At 43.3% G+C, this 16,515-nt stretch overlaps 1 pseudogene; it reads left to right on the plus strand.

Moving 5' to 3' along the window:
* Positions 1-3,164: 3,164 nt before the first annotated feature.
* LOC115149818 (complement C3-like) overlaps positions 3,165-16,515 on the plus strand; it is a 31,594-nt pseudogene continuing 18,243 nt past the window's right edge.

Raw genomic sequence — 16,515 nt, forward strand, 5'->3', positions numbered from 1 at the left:
TCCCGAGCGGACTCGGGAGAGGCGAAGGTCGAGAGCCGTGCGTCCTCCGAAACACAACCCAACAAAGCCGCACTGGTTCTTGACACAATTCCCACTTAAACCTGAAGCCAGCCGCACCGTACACCTGGCGACCGTGTTAGCGTGCACTGTGCCTGGGCCCGCTACAGCAGTCGCTAGTGTGCAATGGGACAAGGACATCCCTGCTGGCCAAACCCTCCCCTAACCCAGACGACGCTGGACCAATTGTGCACCGCCCCATGGTTCTCCCGGTCACAGTGACAGAGCCTGGACTCGAACCCAGAATCTCTAGTGCCTTAGACCACTGTGCCACTTGGGAGGCCCCAGTTATTGTTATGTTATTGTGTTACTTTTTACAATTTTTATTTTTTACTTTAATTTATTTGGTAAATATTTTCTTAACTCTTCTTGAACTACACTGTTGGTTAAGGGCTTGTAAGTAAGCATTTCACGGTAAGGTCTATACTTTTTGTATTCGGCGCATGTGACAAATAAAGTTTGATTGGATTTGTATCCTGTACACATCATGCCTACATTTGTCAGACGTACAGTATGTGTGCTATCTGGCCCATCCAGGCCCATCCCTCAGCTTTTTACCAAAACGGAGGTGAGGAACTGCTTTGTTATTGTTTCAACTGCGGATTGCCCCTTTAAAGCTACGAAACACCAAACCAACATTGATATGTACAGACCGACTTAACATACATTGCTCATTAAAAGATTGTTACTATTTGTGCTTTTTGAACAATAACCCTTTTAAATGTGCATAAAAGCGCCAACATCTTCTATAGGAGATAACTACAAGCTAGCTAGCTAGCTAGTTAGTAAGTAAACCCTGGACCAGAGATGGACCATTGCTTTTAAAATGTTTTAATTATTTAACCTTTATTTAACTAGGCAAGTCAGGTAGGAACAGATTCTTATTTACAATATCGGCTTACCCCGGCCAAAAACTGCTAGTGCAGACCAGAGCTAGACCAGAGCTAGTCAGACTACTACTAGCTAGCCACTAGCTATGTCCTGGACCAGAGATAGTTAGTGGAGACGAGAGCTAGACCAGAGCTAGTCAGACTACTACTAGCTAGCCACTAGCTATGTCCTGGACCAGAGATAGTTAGTGGAGATGAAAGCTAGACCAGAGCTAGTGCAGACCAGAGCTAGCTAGCTACTAGCTTCGCCCTGGACCTTAGCACTGGTCTTGCTCTTGTCCATGGCGTAGTTATTAGCTAGCTCACTCTGGCCTAGCTGTGATCTAGCTCTGGTCCAGCTCTGGTCCAGGGCGTAGCTAGATCTCATGCTACGTGTAACAGTTTTTCTTCCTTTCCTCTCCTTGCCCCAACCAGGGCTTGAACCAGGGACCCTCTGAACACATTGTCAACTGTCACCCACAAAGTTTTGTTAACTGTCGCTCCACAAAAACCACAGTCCTTGCAGAGCACTACTTCAAGTTCTCAGAGCGGGTGACGTCCCCAATTGAACACTGCTAGCGCACACCCCTGCACATATGCATCTGTAGGCCTTACAAATATTATGCAATCACTTGAATGTGCAGATTATGGAGTATAAATGGAAGTTAGTAAAGTAATATCAGACAGTTGGTGTTCAGTAGATATGTACAATGGTTTGGCTTGTTTTCAGCTAATGTTAGTTGATTGCAACCACTGCTTGCACACTTTCATGGCAAAACCATGGTAACAAGATTATTTGAGAAATAAATCCATATACTTCTGACTGTGTGTGTGTAAGACTGTGATGCACTGACTGGTGTGGTGTGACATCTTGCAGAAAGGACCTGCCATGGTGATGCTGTCTGACACTTGACTAACCCTTACCTAACCCTTACCCCGTACTGACCTCCCTACCTGAGAGGTCATCTGCTCGCGTTATGATGACCAATAGTTTGTTTTCACAATCTGCAGGAACTCAGCTGTGTGGAAACTTGCGAAGGAACAGAGAATAGTGGCAACGTCAGCTATCTTAATCTGCACAGAGAAGCTAATCACCTTTTACACACTATGTTCCCCACCTGTTTCCACAGATCTGCTAACTGCCACGTAAACAAAGAGGTTGTACTTTCCTATAAAAGCTGAGACCAACTCTGTTCATTGGGCTCTTAACTCTACACCATTGAGTGATTTTTAATCGCTCCATTTTTGCAAATCTTATAATATAGTCATTGTTTGAAGAATTTACAGAATCTCTCTTCCTATTGGTTAGAATTTCCACGACACTCATTGTATGTGTCAGCTTATTGGTCATACAGTTAGATACAATGAGTTCTTTATTCTAATGAGGTGTTGATGTTGTGTTGACACACATTGACTCATTGTGAGATACAGTATACAGAGTTCTCATGGAGTTTGGCGTTTAAGTGTTGTTTTGATAGTGACTGTATCATATTTGAGTGTTTCAGTGAATGGTTAGTGAGGGAGGCCCTGCTCTCTCGCTTCCCCAGTTGTTTAGTTCATTTTCATCTTTGCATTAGCGTAGCCTCTCCTGTAGCCTGTCAACTATGTGTCTGTCTATCCCTGTTCTCTCCTCTCTGCACAGGCCACACAAACGCTTCACACCGCATGGCCGCTGCCACTAACGTGGTGGTCCCAGCGCGCACGACCCACCTGGAGTTCCAGGTCTCCGGCAGCCTCTGCCAACAAGGCAGAGTTCATCTCAGCCTATGCTACCCTCCAGTCCCTCGACTTCTTGGCGCTGACGGAAACATTTACATTTACATTTACGTCATTTAGCAGACGCTCTTATCCAGAGCGACTTACAAATTGGTGCATTCACCTTATGATATCCAGTGGAACAACCACTTTACAATAGTACATCTATATTTTTTTTTATGGGGGGGAGTGGGTTAGAAGGATTTCTTTATCCTATCCCAGGTATTCCTTAAAGAGGTGGGGTTTCAGGTGTCTCCGGAAGGTGGTGATTGACTCCGCTGTCCTGGCGTCGTGAGGGAGCTTGTTCCACCATTGGGGTGCCAGAGCAGTGAACAGATTTGACTGGGCTGAGTGGGAACTGTGCTTCCGCAGAGGTAGGGAGGCGAGCAGGCCAGAGGTGGATGAACGCAGTGCCCTTATTTGGGTGTAGGGACTGATCAGAGCCTGAAGGTACGGAGGTGCCGTTCCCCTCACAGCTCCGTAGGCAAGCACCACAGTATCTCTGTGTCAGATCTGTTTGGGATGATCGTTCTGAAGAAGTTCTTTATCAACCTCAAGCTGCCCTACTCTGCCATCTGCAATGAACAGCTGGAGGTCAAAGTTATCCTCCACAATTACAGCAAAGACCCCATCACTGTGCATGTGGAGCTGATGGAAATTGCGAGGTGTGCAGCTCAGCTAGCAAGAAGGGTAATTACAGTCAGGAAGTGAACATGTCCAGCCGTGTTGTCCCCTGTGTCATTATCCTTGTTAAGCTAGGCATACACTCCATCGAGGTCAAGGCTTCTGTGAAAAACTCCTACAACAATGACAATGGAGTTAAGATGGACCTGCGCGTTGTGGCTGAGGGAGTGCTAGTCAAGAAGGAAACCAACATACTCCTGAACCCTGCTAAACATGGTGGGGAGCAGACGGCACACATATCCAGTGGACTGCCTAGGAACCGGGTGCCAAACTCTGATGCAGTCACACTGATCAGTGTGCTGGTGGAGCAGGCCATCAGTGGAGACTAACTGGGCAATCTGATAGTTCAGCCAGTCGGGAGTGGGAAAGAGAACATGATCTACATGACCCTGCCTGTCATTGCTACACACTACCTGGACAACACCAAAAAGTGGGAGGAAACTGGCTTGGACAAATGAAACACAGCCATCAAGTACATCAACATAGAGCTGCCATACCGTAAATATGATGGCCCCTATGCTGCCTGGGTCAGCATAAAGAGCAGCACCTGGCTGACAGTGTATGTAGCGAAGATGTTTGCCATGTCCAGTACTCTGATCAGTGTTCAGGAGAAAGTGCTCTGTAGTGCAGTCAAGTGGCTGATCCTGCACACACAACAGCCTGATGGCATCTTCAGTGAGTTTGCTCCGGTCATTCATGCAGAGATGACGGGTAACATGAGGGGGTCGGACAGTGACACCTCAATGACAGCCTTCGTTCTCACCGCCATGCAAGAGGCAAGCTCACTGTGTGAGCAGTCTGTCAACAGCCTACCAGGCAGTATAATTAAGGCAGTAACGTACCTGGAGAGGCATCTGGCCACTCTAAATAACCCCTATGCTGTAGCTATGACCTCCTATTCTCTGGCCAATGCAGGAAAACTCAACAAGGAGACCCTACTGAAGTTCGCATCTCCACAGCTGGACCACTGGCCAGTACCTGATGGTAATCAGTACATGCTGGAGGCCACATTGTATGCCCTGCTGGCTGTGGTCAAGGTGAAGGCCTTCGAAGAGACCGGCCCCATCGTCAGGTGGCTCAACAAGCAGAACAAGGTGGGAGGGGGATACGGATCCACACAGTCCACCATCATGGTGTTCCATGCTGTGGCTGAGTATTGGAGCAACGTGAAGGGACGAAAGGACATTGACCTGAACATCCACATAGAAGTGGCCGACAGATCATCAGTTGCCAAGTGGTCCATTAACAACAAGAACCAGATCCTCACTCATAAAGACAAGGTCAACGCCATAGACAAGAACCTGACAGTAAAAGCCTCAGGAAATGGTGAGGCGACTGTGTCGGTGGTGAAGCTGTACTATGCCCAGCCAGCGGAAAAGGGCAGTGACCTCTCTCTCACCCTCACTAAGATGGACAAAACAAGCCATGAGGATGCCAAGGAGTTGTTCATGCTCACTATTCAGAGGGGAGGGAGCGCTACGTAGAGAAATTTGAGATGGATAAAATTCTGTCTGAAAGAGGCTCTCTCTATAAGGGCACAGGGCGAGACCTAGATGCAGACACGAGAGGCAGATGGTTTGAGTCTCTGATATTTATTAGCATCCAAGGGGCAGGCAAGAGAATGGTCATGGACAGGCAAAAAGATCATAACAAGGTCAGAGTCCAGTAGGTACAGAGTGGCAGGCAGGCTCGTGGTCAGGGCAGGCAGTTTGGTCAGGCAGGCGGGTTCAGAGTCAGGGCAGGCAGTATGGTAAAAACCGTGAGGACTAGCAAAAGAGTTCTAAACTAGCAAAACTGTTCTAAAGCCAGCTGCCGTCTCCGTATATGAGTACTACAATCAGAAGGACTGTGTGAAGTTCTACCACCTACAGAGGGAGGATGGTACCCCGAGCAGACTGTCTCTCGGAGACGTGTATGTGTGCTGAAGAGCGCTGCAGTATGCAGAAGAAAGCTGAGTCACAGAGTGGGTGATGACGGCTGCTGCAGTACAAGTATGATCTAGGAAAACAGACATGGATAGAGGACTGGCCCTCACAATCAGACTGCCAGTCCAGAGACTACAGAGACGTCTGTCTAGGAGGAGTTTCTGTCTATAGACGAGTTTCTCAACCAGATCACGACCTTCGGTTGCCCTCTCTAGTTTTTCTTCTTGTTTTGTTATATTTCCATTTTTGTAACATTGCAATCCAAGTTATTTGTGTTCACCAAACGTACAGTAGACACAGTCAGTAAGCTACTTACTGTGCCCTATCATAACTCATTGGAACACAAAAAAATATAGTTAGAGGAGTTTGACCACTTGGAATATATTCTGTCAGAAACTGACCAGTTAATTATGTACACTGTGCATTGTGCATAATAAAACCATTTGTAGAAATAAAAAATAAACATAAATCTGTTTCAGTTACAGACTGTAGCTGAAACAGACTGACTCAACTTAGATTGTTTGTCAAAAGATTAATGATATTTGTACTTTTTGAGCTATAACCATTTACATTTGCATAAAAGCTCCAAAGACATCAAAGGCAAATGTTGGAATCACCACTGCTAATGATCCGTTTCAGCTACAAACAACAACCCAATGTTGAAATGTGCAGTCTGACTCAACATACAGTGGCTTGCTAAAGTATTCACCCCTTCGGCATTTTTCCTATTTTGTTGCCTTACAACCTGGAATTAAAATGGATTTTTGGGGGGTTTGTATCATTTGATTTACACAACATGCCTACCACTTTGAAGATGCAACATATTTGTCATTGTGAAACAAACAAGAAATAAGACAAAAAAACTGAAAACTTGAGCGTGCATAACTATTCACCCTCCCCCAAAGTCAATACTTTGTAGAGCCACCTTTTGGAGCAATTACAGCTGCAAGTCTCTTGGGGTATGTCTCTATAAGCTTGGCACATCTAGGCACTGGGATTTGTGCCCATTCTTCAAGGCAAAACTGCTCCAGCTCCTTCAACTTGGATGGGTTCTGCTGGTGCACAGCAATCTTTAAGTCATACCACAGATGCTTAGGATCATTGTCCTGCTGGAAGGTGAATGTCCATCCCAGTCTCAAATCTCTGGAAGACTGAAACAGGTTTCCCTCAAGAGTTTCCCTGTATTTAGCGCCATCCATCATTCCTTCAGTTGTGACCAGTTTCCCAGTCCCTGTCGATGAAAAACATCCCCACAGCATGATGCTGCCACCACCATGCTTCACGGTGGGGATGGTGTTCTCGGTGAGAGGTGTTGGGTTTGTGCCAGACATAGCGTTTTCCTTGATGGCCAAAAAGCTCAATTTTAGTCTCATCTGACCAGAGTACCTTCTTCCATATGTTTGGGGAGTCTCCCACATGCCTTTCGGCGAACACCAAATGTGTTTGCTTATTTTTTTCTTTAAACAATGGCTTTTTTTCTGGCCACTTTTCTGTAAAGCCCAGCTCTGTGGAGTTTACGGCTTAAAGTGGTCCTACGGACAGATACTCCAATCTCCGCTGTGGAGCTTTGCAGCTCCTTCAGGGTTATCTTTGGTCTCTTTATTGCCTCTGATTAACACCCTCCTTGCCTGGTCTGTGAGTTTTGGTGGGCGGCCCTCTCTTGGCAGGTTTGTTGTGGTGCCATATTCTTTCAATTTTTTAATCATGGATTTAATGGTGCTCCATGGGATGTTCAAAGTTTTGGATATTTTTTTATAACCCAACCCTGATCTGTACTTCTCCACAACTTTGTCCCGGACCTGTTTGAAGAGCTCCTTGATCTTCATGGTGCCGCTTGCTTGGTGGTACCCCTTGCTTAGTGGTGTTGCAGACTCTGGGGCCTTTCAGAACAGGTGCATATATACTGAGATCATGTGACAGATCATGTGACACTTAGATTGCACACAGATGGACTTTATTTAACTAATTATGTGACTTCTGAAGGTAATTGGTTGCACCAGATCTTATTTAGAGGCTTCATAGGAAAGGGGGTGAATACATATGCACGCACAACTTTTCTGATTTGTATTTTTTTGAATTTTTGAAACAAGTAATTTTTTTAATTTCACTTCACCAATTTGGACTATTTTGTGTATGTCCATGACATGAAATCCAAATAAAAATCCATTTAAATTACAGTTTGTAATGCAACAAATAGGAAAAATGCCAAGGGGGATGAATACTTTTGCAAGGCACTGTAGATTGCTTCAACACAGCTTTTCGCTACCATTTATACTTCATAAACAAATTAATTTAAATCATGAAATTCTGACTTCAACATTTTTTACTGAAATCACTGCCACAGAACCGTCAGAATGTTCAAACTAAAACATTTTGAGGGCTTAGAAACACATTATATGGCTTATGATGCTATAATTCGCACTATCCTATTATTCTAGCCTACTAACCCACTATAATAACTCCACACCTTCAATCCACCCACAAATAGGTCACTATGGGCTCTATTTTAACAAACCTAACACAATGTTAAATCTAAGCCAGGTGGTAGCACTGTAGGTTCAATGGTGTGTCAGAAATATTTTTTGCTATTTTCACTATCACAGTTATCGGCGCACTTGCATGCCCTGGTGCGAAAGGACTGGGTTTTGATGAATAAACAAGTACAAGTTATGTGTGTGTCGAGGCTTGGCCCCTGACTGACCAATCAGAACGTGCTCCATGGTTGCTTCAGTTTGTGTATTTACGGTCTTTTATCTATCTATTGTCTTCCCTGTGGCTCAGTTGGTAGAGCATGGTGTTTCCAACACCAGCATGGTGTGTGCAATGCCAGGGTTGTGGGTTTGATTCCCACGGGGGGCCAGTACAAAAAAAAAAAATGCATTAAATGAAATGTATGCATTCACTACTGTAAGTTGCTCTGGATAAGAGTGTCTGCTAAATGACTAAAATGTAAATGTATTGCCTTGGAATCAATTCCAATGTTAGTAAACTATAGTTTGCTAAATGGATTACAGAAACAAATAACAAAATGTAGACCTATCATTGCTACATATGTTAACTTGAACCCATTTATGTCCACATTGTTCTAAGTAATTGCATGGCTTCAATAGCATTTACACTGATATATGGGCTAGGCCTACTGTAAATTACATTATGGCTGAGCATGGACATGTCAAACATGGTCAATAAGCAAGATTAAATTAATTATTGATAAGGCCTAAAACGGAAATAATAATTGTAATCTAATTCTAAACTAAACTGTCATGACTGTCCTGGGAGGATAAAGCTGAATAGGTCAGATCAGCTTTGCAATAATTAACTTCAACCAGACTCCCTCTCACCTGCAGGGGGGGGGGGGGGGGGGAAGAGAAGGGAACTGGTGGGGGGTTGACAGCTCACACCGTTTTAAATCAAGGACAGAACATTCAGCTATCTCCCTCTCCTAATTCACCCAAGAAATGTGCCTTTGACATTTTCCCGCCAGAACTCTAACATACTGGAACAATATTTCTAACATAGAACGTGGAGAATGGGCAGAGGTGACCTAAAAGAACACTGATGTCGGTTTGGTTGTTATTTTGTGATGTCATTTACTGTAAAATTTACTGTAAATACACTGTGTGTGAAGTGTCCATCCGATGCGTTGTCCATGAAATATAAAACATGATGAAAATGTTTTCGTTAAGAGTGGGATGTGATTTTAGAAACTATATGAGGAAATTGTTTCTATAACTTTGTACAAGTAAGTAGTCACCTCCCCCTTGAGTAAGGTCAGAGAGTGTGTCAGCCTGACGGAACCTCCCATTTGAATGAACTGTATAAAATGATGGGTTAAGAATTAACATATCAGACCAGAAAGATGTCTTAAAGTGGTTGAAACTTTGAATCTCAACACGAAGTAGAGACGATAGAGAGGATATTTAATTCAATCGGGTAACAATTAAACATAGTTAGTTCATTTGATAAATAACAGTCATCAGATTAATGAAAGTAAAGTCACGACAAAACAAAACAAGAACTTGTTTTAAACAGTGGTGTAAAGTACTTAAGCAAAAATACTTTAAAGTACTTCTTATGTCGTTTTTTTTGGGTATCTGTACTTTACTATTTATATTTTTGACAACTTTTACTTCACTATATTCCTAAAGAAACTAATATACTTTTTACTCCATACATTTTCCCTGACAGACAAAATTACTCGTTACATTTAAAATGCTTAGCAGGACAGGAAAATGGTCCAATTCACACACTTCTCAAGAGAACGTCCCTGGTCATCCCTACTGCCTCTGATCTGGCAGACTCACTAAACACAAATGCTTCCTTTGTAAATGATCTCTGAGGGGTGTAGTGTGCCCCTGGCTATCCATAAATAAATAAATAAAAAAACAAGAAAATGATGCCATATGGTTTGCTTAATATAAGGAATGTGAAATGATTTGTACTTTTACTCTTCATACTTAATTATATTTTAGCAATTACATTTACTTTTGATACTTAAGTATATTTAAAACCAAATACTTCTAGACTTTAACTAAAGTTGTATTTTTCTGAGTGACTTTCACTTTTACTTGCGTAATTTTCTATTAAGGTATCTTTGCTTTTACTCAAGTATGACAATTGGATACTTTTTCCACCACTGGTTTTCAATAGGCTATGCCACACTTATAGGCACCATAATTTCCCCCCGTGGGCATATAATATTAAAACAACTTTGGAGGGTTTTACGCAAATCCAAACATTTCACAATAGCTGGACAAAGATCCAATATAAAGGGAAAGGGAGATTGTCCACTCACTGTTATATAATCGGAACCATTTTACTGATCAGATCACATTTACACATCGGCAGAAGTTGCATTGCAAGCACGCCACGGATGTTGGTACCATAAAACCAGGAAGGTGAATCATTCTAATAACTTTGGTTGTAATCAAATTTAACGAAAAACAAGCAATCTGTTAAAAAATGTGATACAAAATAAATAATGGAAAATGTAATAATATCATAAAATCGCCAGGATAAAAAAGACACATTGTTGTTGAACCAGCTTTTGTTAAAGTAGGCCTAAGGGAGGGCTTGGGTTTTGAACATATGAAACAGAAAACAAGCTGTTTTTACAGGTTACAGATAACTTCTATATATGAGTTTCACTGTTTTACTTTTCTCAAACTTGATATTTTAATAAAGCTTTGGTGATAAAGATTTATTTCCAAGTTGTCTCAGGAGCCAAACCCTTTATCGACAGTCTTGACTACTTCGCGATTGCATTGGGCAGACAAAAAAAGCCATAATTGAGAGGAAGGGAGGCTTTGGGGAAAAAACATAACATTTTCTGTTTCTGAATGCGAAGTATACAGATACCAAAAGCACATTAGGTTACTCTTGATCCATGCACACATGGTCAGTGTGCGTCACCGCTGGATAGGCTGCGTTTCCACTGTCCGCATGCCATAACCAACTGCATTACCACTAAAACCAGGCGTTAGGGCTGGAAAATGCCAGAGTGCAGTTTACATGACAAAATTGCAAACTAACATGCGTTTGACACTAACACCGCCTTAACACCAGCCGAAAATAGATCACAGACACACACAGTCTCATACAACTAACATTGTGGGGGCACACAATTCAGTCCCATTCAAAATCCTATTTTCCCTAATCCCTAACCCTAACCCGTACTCTTACCCTAACCTTAACCCGAAAACCTAACCCTAACTCATAACCCTAAGCCTAAAACTAATTCTAACCTTAACCCTAAACCCCCTAGAAATAGCATTTGACCTTGTGGGGACTAACAAAATGTCCCCAGTTGGTCAAAATGTTGTTTGTTTGCTATAGTTAAACACGTCCACACACACACACACACACACACACACACACACACACACACACACACACACACACACACACACACACACACACACACACACACACACACACACACACACACACACACACACACACACACACACACAGAGTGACAGGTCATCAGGCCCCATCTCTGCCCATCTTCTATGTCTCTCTCCACCTGCAGTGTGTGAATACAAATCAGGCCCGCCTGGTCACCACAAATGAAAACACCAGAATGCCATTATGTTCTCCCCCCCTTATCCACATTACCTTAACCTTCCTTTACTCCTGTCTGGTGTCAGGCAGGCACAGATGCCAGTTTCTTGCATTTTCTCTCTCTCTCTTTCACTCTCTCTTTTGCTGTCTCTTTTCCTCTCTCTTTCTTTTGCTCTTTGGCTCTCTCTTCCTCCCTCCCTCCTGCTTACTGATTCTCTGTGAGCAGCTGGCCGCAGGTATGGCCTGACCACGGGACCTTTCACAAACGCCAGAAATTAGGTGTCATTTGGTCCCAGTCAGACCCCAGGGGACTCAATTTTTGTGCTCAGGTTGAAACATTTTGGACCAGAGGCTCTGCACAGGTGTAAAGCAATGATGAGCCTCTAACCTCACAATGTGAATAATATTCTCTCTGTGAATAATATGCTTCATTTGACACAATCAGAATTCAATCACGATTTGCCACAGAAGATTGTTCTGTAGTTCAAGTTTTGCGATCCACGTCATCATGGGGGAATCATGAGGAGCCATGTTTTCCTAGGTTTGTTCTGAATTACCACAAACACACTACACACTAGGCCTTCTTGCAACCTTTGTATCAGAAAAAAGTAGGAAGCAAAGAAAGAAAAAGTAAACGACAGAAAGGAGGAAGGAGAGAGAGAATGTGAGAGGGGGAGAGGGGAAGCTCCAGGTCCATTGTTTTAGTGACTGCAGCGTGACTGTCCTTCCCATAAAGAATGGTGGAGCTGATGGTGTCTGTCAGGGACTAGCAGGTTGTTATCCAGCCATTATATTAGATTTATCTTCATTCCCATTCGCCAGACACATGCCCTGAAAGCTCATTTGTCAAGCGGAGGGAGCGGCTTACTTGCATTTATAAACCCTGTCTCCTGGAGGATGTACTGGAAAATACAGTGTGACATGCAAGGGGGCCGGGACGGGGTGGTACTGGCATCTGGCTGCCACTTAACTTGGCACGGCCTGGAATAATCCATGCATCGCCTCCCAAAAGAGAAGAGGCGGGAGCCTGTGATTTATTGGGCGTCTTTAACTATAACTTTGTATCGCATCGCCCTCATCTCTCCCTCCTCTTCCTCACCCTCCCTCCTCATCTCGCCTCACCTAGCATCAAATGGAGTTGTGCTTCAAATTGGACGTATGATCAAAATGCGTGGTGTCAGAAGGAGATTGGCTCAGCCATATGTAATATGACTACCCAGCCTATGCCTGTTGGTCGTCCTGTGTAGAAATTGCCCAGTGCCGCCTCTTACTGATGTGTTTCTGCAGGACTGCTCCCAGGAGGCAGGAGCCCCCTCACAGGTTCAAAAGAAAACAGATCTGCAGAATTTCAGAGCCTAGATGTAGTTATTTATGCAGGCACAGGTATTACTACCCATAGGAGATGGGCTAAACTGGATATTCTGATAGAATTCTGACTTCCTGTGGGAAGCACTGCTGGGCAGCTGAGGTGATCAGGGATGCTCCGGAACGTTCTTTTGGTTGTCTTCCTGATTCTAAAATAACTTCAGGGGAGAAAGACTGTGTGGATTGCCAGTGATGGTCTTATGAAAATTAGACTGAAATGTGTGTTTGGGGATGGCTAAAGTGAGAGTATGGGAGAAGATAAGTTGCCCTTTATGGACTACTGAATTACAGTGCCTTCAGAAAGTATTCACACCCCTTGACTTTTTGTACATTTGGTTGTGTTACAGCCTGAATAAAACATCTATTACATTGAGATGTTGTGTCACTGGCCTACACACAATACCCCATGATGTCAAAGTGGAAATAGGTTTTTTAACGTTTTTACAAATTAATAAAAAATTAAGAGCTGAAATGTCTTGAGTCAATAAGTATTCAACCCCTTTGTTAAGACACTACCTAAATAAGTTCAGAAAAAAAAGTGCTTAACAAGTCACATAAAAGGTTGCATGGACTCACTCTGTCTGCAATAATAGTGTTTAACATGATTTTTGAATTACTGCCTCATCTTTGTACCCCATAAAATACATTTATCTATAATGTCCTTCAGTCAAGCAGTGAATTTCAAACACAGATTCAACCACGAAGACCAGGGAGGTTTTCCAATGCCTCGCAAAGAAGGGCACCTATTGGTAGATGGGTAAAAAAAAGCAGACATTGAATATTTTTTGGAGCATGGTGAAGTAATTAATTACACTTTAGATGGTGTATCAATACACCCAGTCACTAGACAGATACAGGCGTCCTTCCTAACTCAGTTGCCGGAGAGGAAGGAAACCACTTAGGGATTTCACCATGAGGTCAATGGTGACTTTAAAGCAGCTGTGTGATTGGAGAAAACTAAGGATGGATCAACAGCATTGTAGTTACTCCACAATACTAACCTAATTGTCAAAGTGAAAAGAAGGAAGCCTGTACAGAATACAAATATTCCAAAACATGCATCCTGTTTGCAATAAGGCACTAAAGTAATACTGCTAAAAAAAATTGCCAAAGAAAGCGTTATGTTTGGGGCAAATCCAACACAACACATCACTTGGTACCACTCTTCATATTTTAAAGTATGGTGGTGGCTACATCATGTTATGGGTATGCTTGTCATCAGCAAGGACTAGGGAGTCTTTTAGGATAAAAAGAAACAGAATAGAGTAAAGCACAGGTAAAATCCTAGAAGAAAACCTGGTTCAGACACTGGGAGACAAATTCACTTTTCAGCAGGACAATAACCTAAAACACAAGGCCAAATATACATTCTAGTTGCTTACCAAGATGATATTGAATGTTCCTGAGTGGCCTAGTTACAGTGTTGACTTAATTTGGCTTGGACATCTATGGCAAGACTTGAAAATGGCTGTCTGGCAATGATCAACAACCAACTTGACAGCTTGAAGAATTGAATAAATAATGCAAATATTGTACAATCCAGGTGTGCAAAGACTTACCCAGAAAGACTCACAGCTGAAACAGTGTCAAAGGTGATTCTAACATGTATTGACTCAGGGGTTGAATACTTATTTAATCATTCATAGAAAAATATATATTCTTCCATGTTGACATTACGGAGTATTTTGTGAAGGTCATGGACCAAAAAATACAATTCAATCCATTTTATTCCCACTTTGTAAGACAACAAAATGTAGGAAAATTCAAGGGGTGTGAACACTTTCTGAAGGCACTGTACTCATATCTTTCACTGGCCAGATGGTCACTGTTGCGGTGTGTTTTTTCTGCAAGATCCCTAGTGCTGCAAAATGTACCTTTTAGATGGGCCTGTTTAGTTATTCCATCTGTTTGTTATTTCATCCCACATCACATTAAGCCTGTCTCTCTGCTCACGCCTGAGGCTGCTCCATATGTGTTGACTCAGCCCTTTTGCTTTCTAGCCAGTTCTCTCTCTGTGAGGTTGAAGATTGTCTTTTAGAGGTGGCAATGCCAAAAACGTTGAATTACAAATTAATCAAATAGTTCTTATCTGCTGTCTGGAGCCTTGCCCATTCCCATTGTCTAAGCCCTCAGTTATTCTACCTGTGGCTCTTTGTGGCATGTGTCAGTAATCTTGATTGGCCACAGGACAGTGGGCAGAGGATTAACTGGCCGTGAGCCGGAGAGATAGAGGAAGAGATGGGGGGGATGGAGGGAGTTAACGAATGGAGTCCTGGATTGATTTGCCTGTGTGCTGATTGGTGCCGTGAAGCTGCGGTAATGTCCCCTGTTCCTTCCGCAACCTTTTCCCTGTGATTGAGTGTGGGCTCTGTTATTGTTTGGCGGCGGAGTGTAAATGAAAGCAGTTGTCGTTAGGATTTACAACAGCAGGCAGCCAGGCAGGCAGGCAGGCATGCAGCCAGTAAGGCAGGAAGGCAGTCAGGGAGGCCAGAGGAAACATGGGTTCCGATCACACGCGGACTCTTATTAAGGCCACACACTCCAAATTGCTTGTAAATAAAGATAAATGGCGCAGGGAATGTAAAAGATGCTGGCATTGGATTTATCATACAATTAGCCTACCAAGCCAGTCTGAGGGAGATGGGGAGTGAGGTGGGGAGGGGGAACACATGTCTATCACATGCCCACACTCCTCCCTCTAAACATGAGGTAACAAGCCAGTCCTAAACAACCCAGTGGGTGACACCTAAATCTGCCTCCCCTGTCCCTCCCCCATCACTCATGGGTCTGGTCTCAGATAGTGCTTTCACAAAACCATCCTCTGAAATGGTCTGGTCAGTGCACTCGCCCTCTCCTCCTCTTCTCTCCCCACCTCTCCCCGTAGCAGTCCTTAAATTACTCCCAAATTAACAATGTCCCTAATTGATTTGGTATAATCTCTGTCTCATTCCGCAGCCTCCCGTGAGCTGATGTGAGAGAGTGCCCGCCGCCATTCCCAGCCCTCGATTCAATTAAATCAGGAATTACTTGTCATAGCCACTTTTCTATCCATTTAGCAGCATAATTCTGATCCTTTGGAGAATTACGTGGGGGAAACATGATGTACAATGTATGATAAATGTTAACCCAGCCAAAGGGATAGTAAATGAAATCTTGGAAATGGATCCTGTCAGGTTGGATAGCAGACAGATGGTGGCTGGTGCTCTGTCTCACCACTGGGTGGCACTGTTGCACCATGCTTTGGATGGAGAACAGAGAAATTTCCCTCTGCATACTGTCCAGGGCTCTCAAACCCTGTTCCTGGAGAGCTACCGTCCTGTAGGTTTTCCCTCCAACCCTAATTTAGCACACTTAATTCTAATAATTAGCTGGTGGATAAGTTGAACCAGGTTAGTTACAACTGGAGTTGGAGCGAAAACCTGCAGGAGGGTAGCTCTCCAGGAACAGGGTTGGAGACCCCTACTGTAGACAAAGGCCACATTCACAATTAGACACCTAGGTTGTTTCTGTGTAGCTAGGTTCTGGAACAAGGGTTTGTTGGTTTGTGTCTTATTTGGCATAACATTTCAAAGACATAGGCATTATCCTTCTAACCTCGATCTAAGATTCAGATGAAGTGAAATACTTAGTTCACCAGGACCTGTTAGAATGATATCATACCCAACTTCACCACATGCTGGTCTCACATATTTGGGTGACCTTGAAAATCATCTTAGACAAGTTGGCAACTGCTGGCCTCAATTCATTCCACAGGAACAGTAAAATGACTAGCTGTGCAACGAGATTTGTTCCCAGAC

Source organism: Salmo trutta, chromosome 16 (assembly GCF_901001165.1).
Source record: "Salmo trutta chromosome 16, fSalTru1.1, whole genome shotgun sequence".
NCBI lineage: Eukaryota > Metazoa > Chordata > Actinopteri > Salmoniformes > Salmonidae > Salmo > Salmo trutta.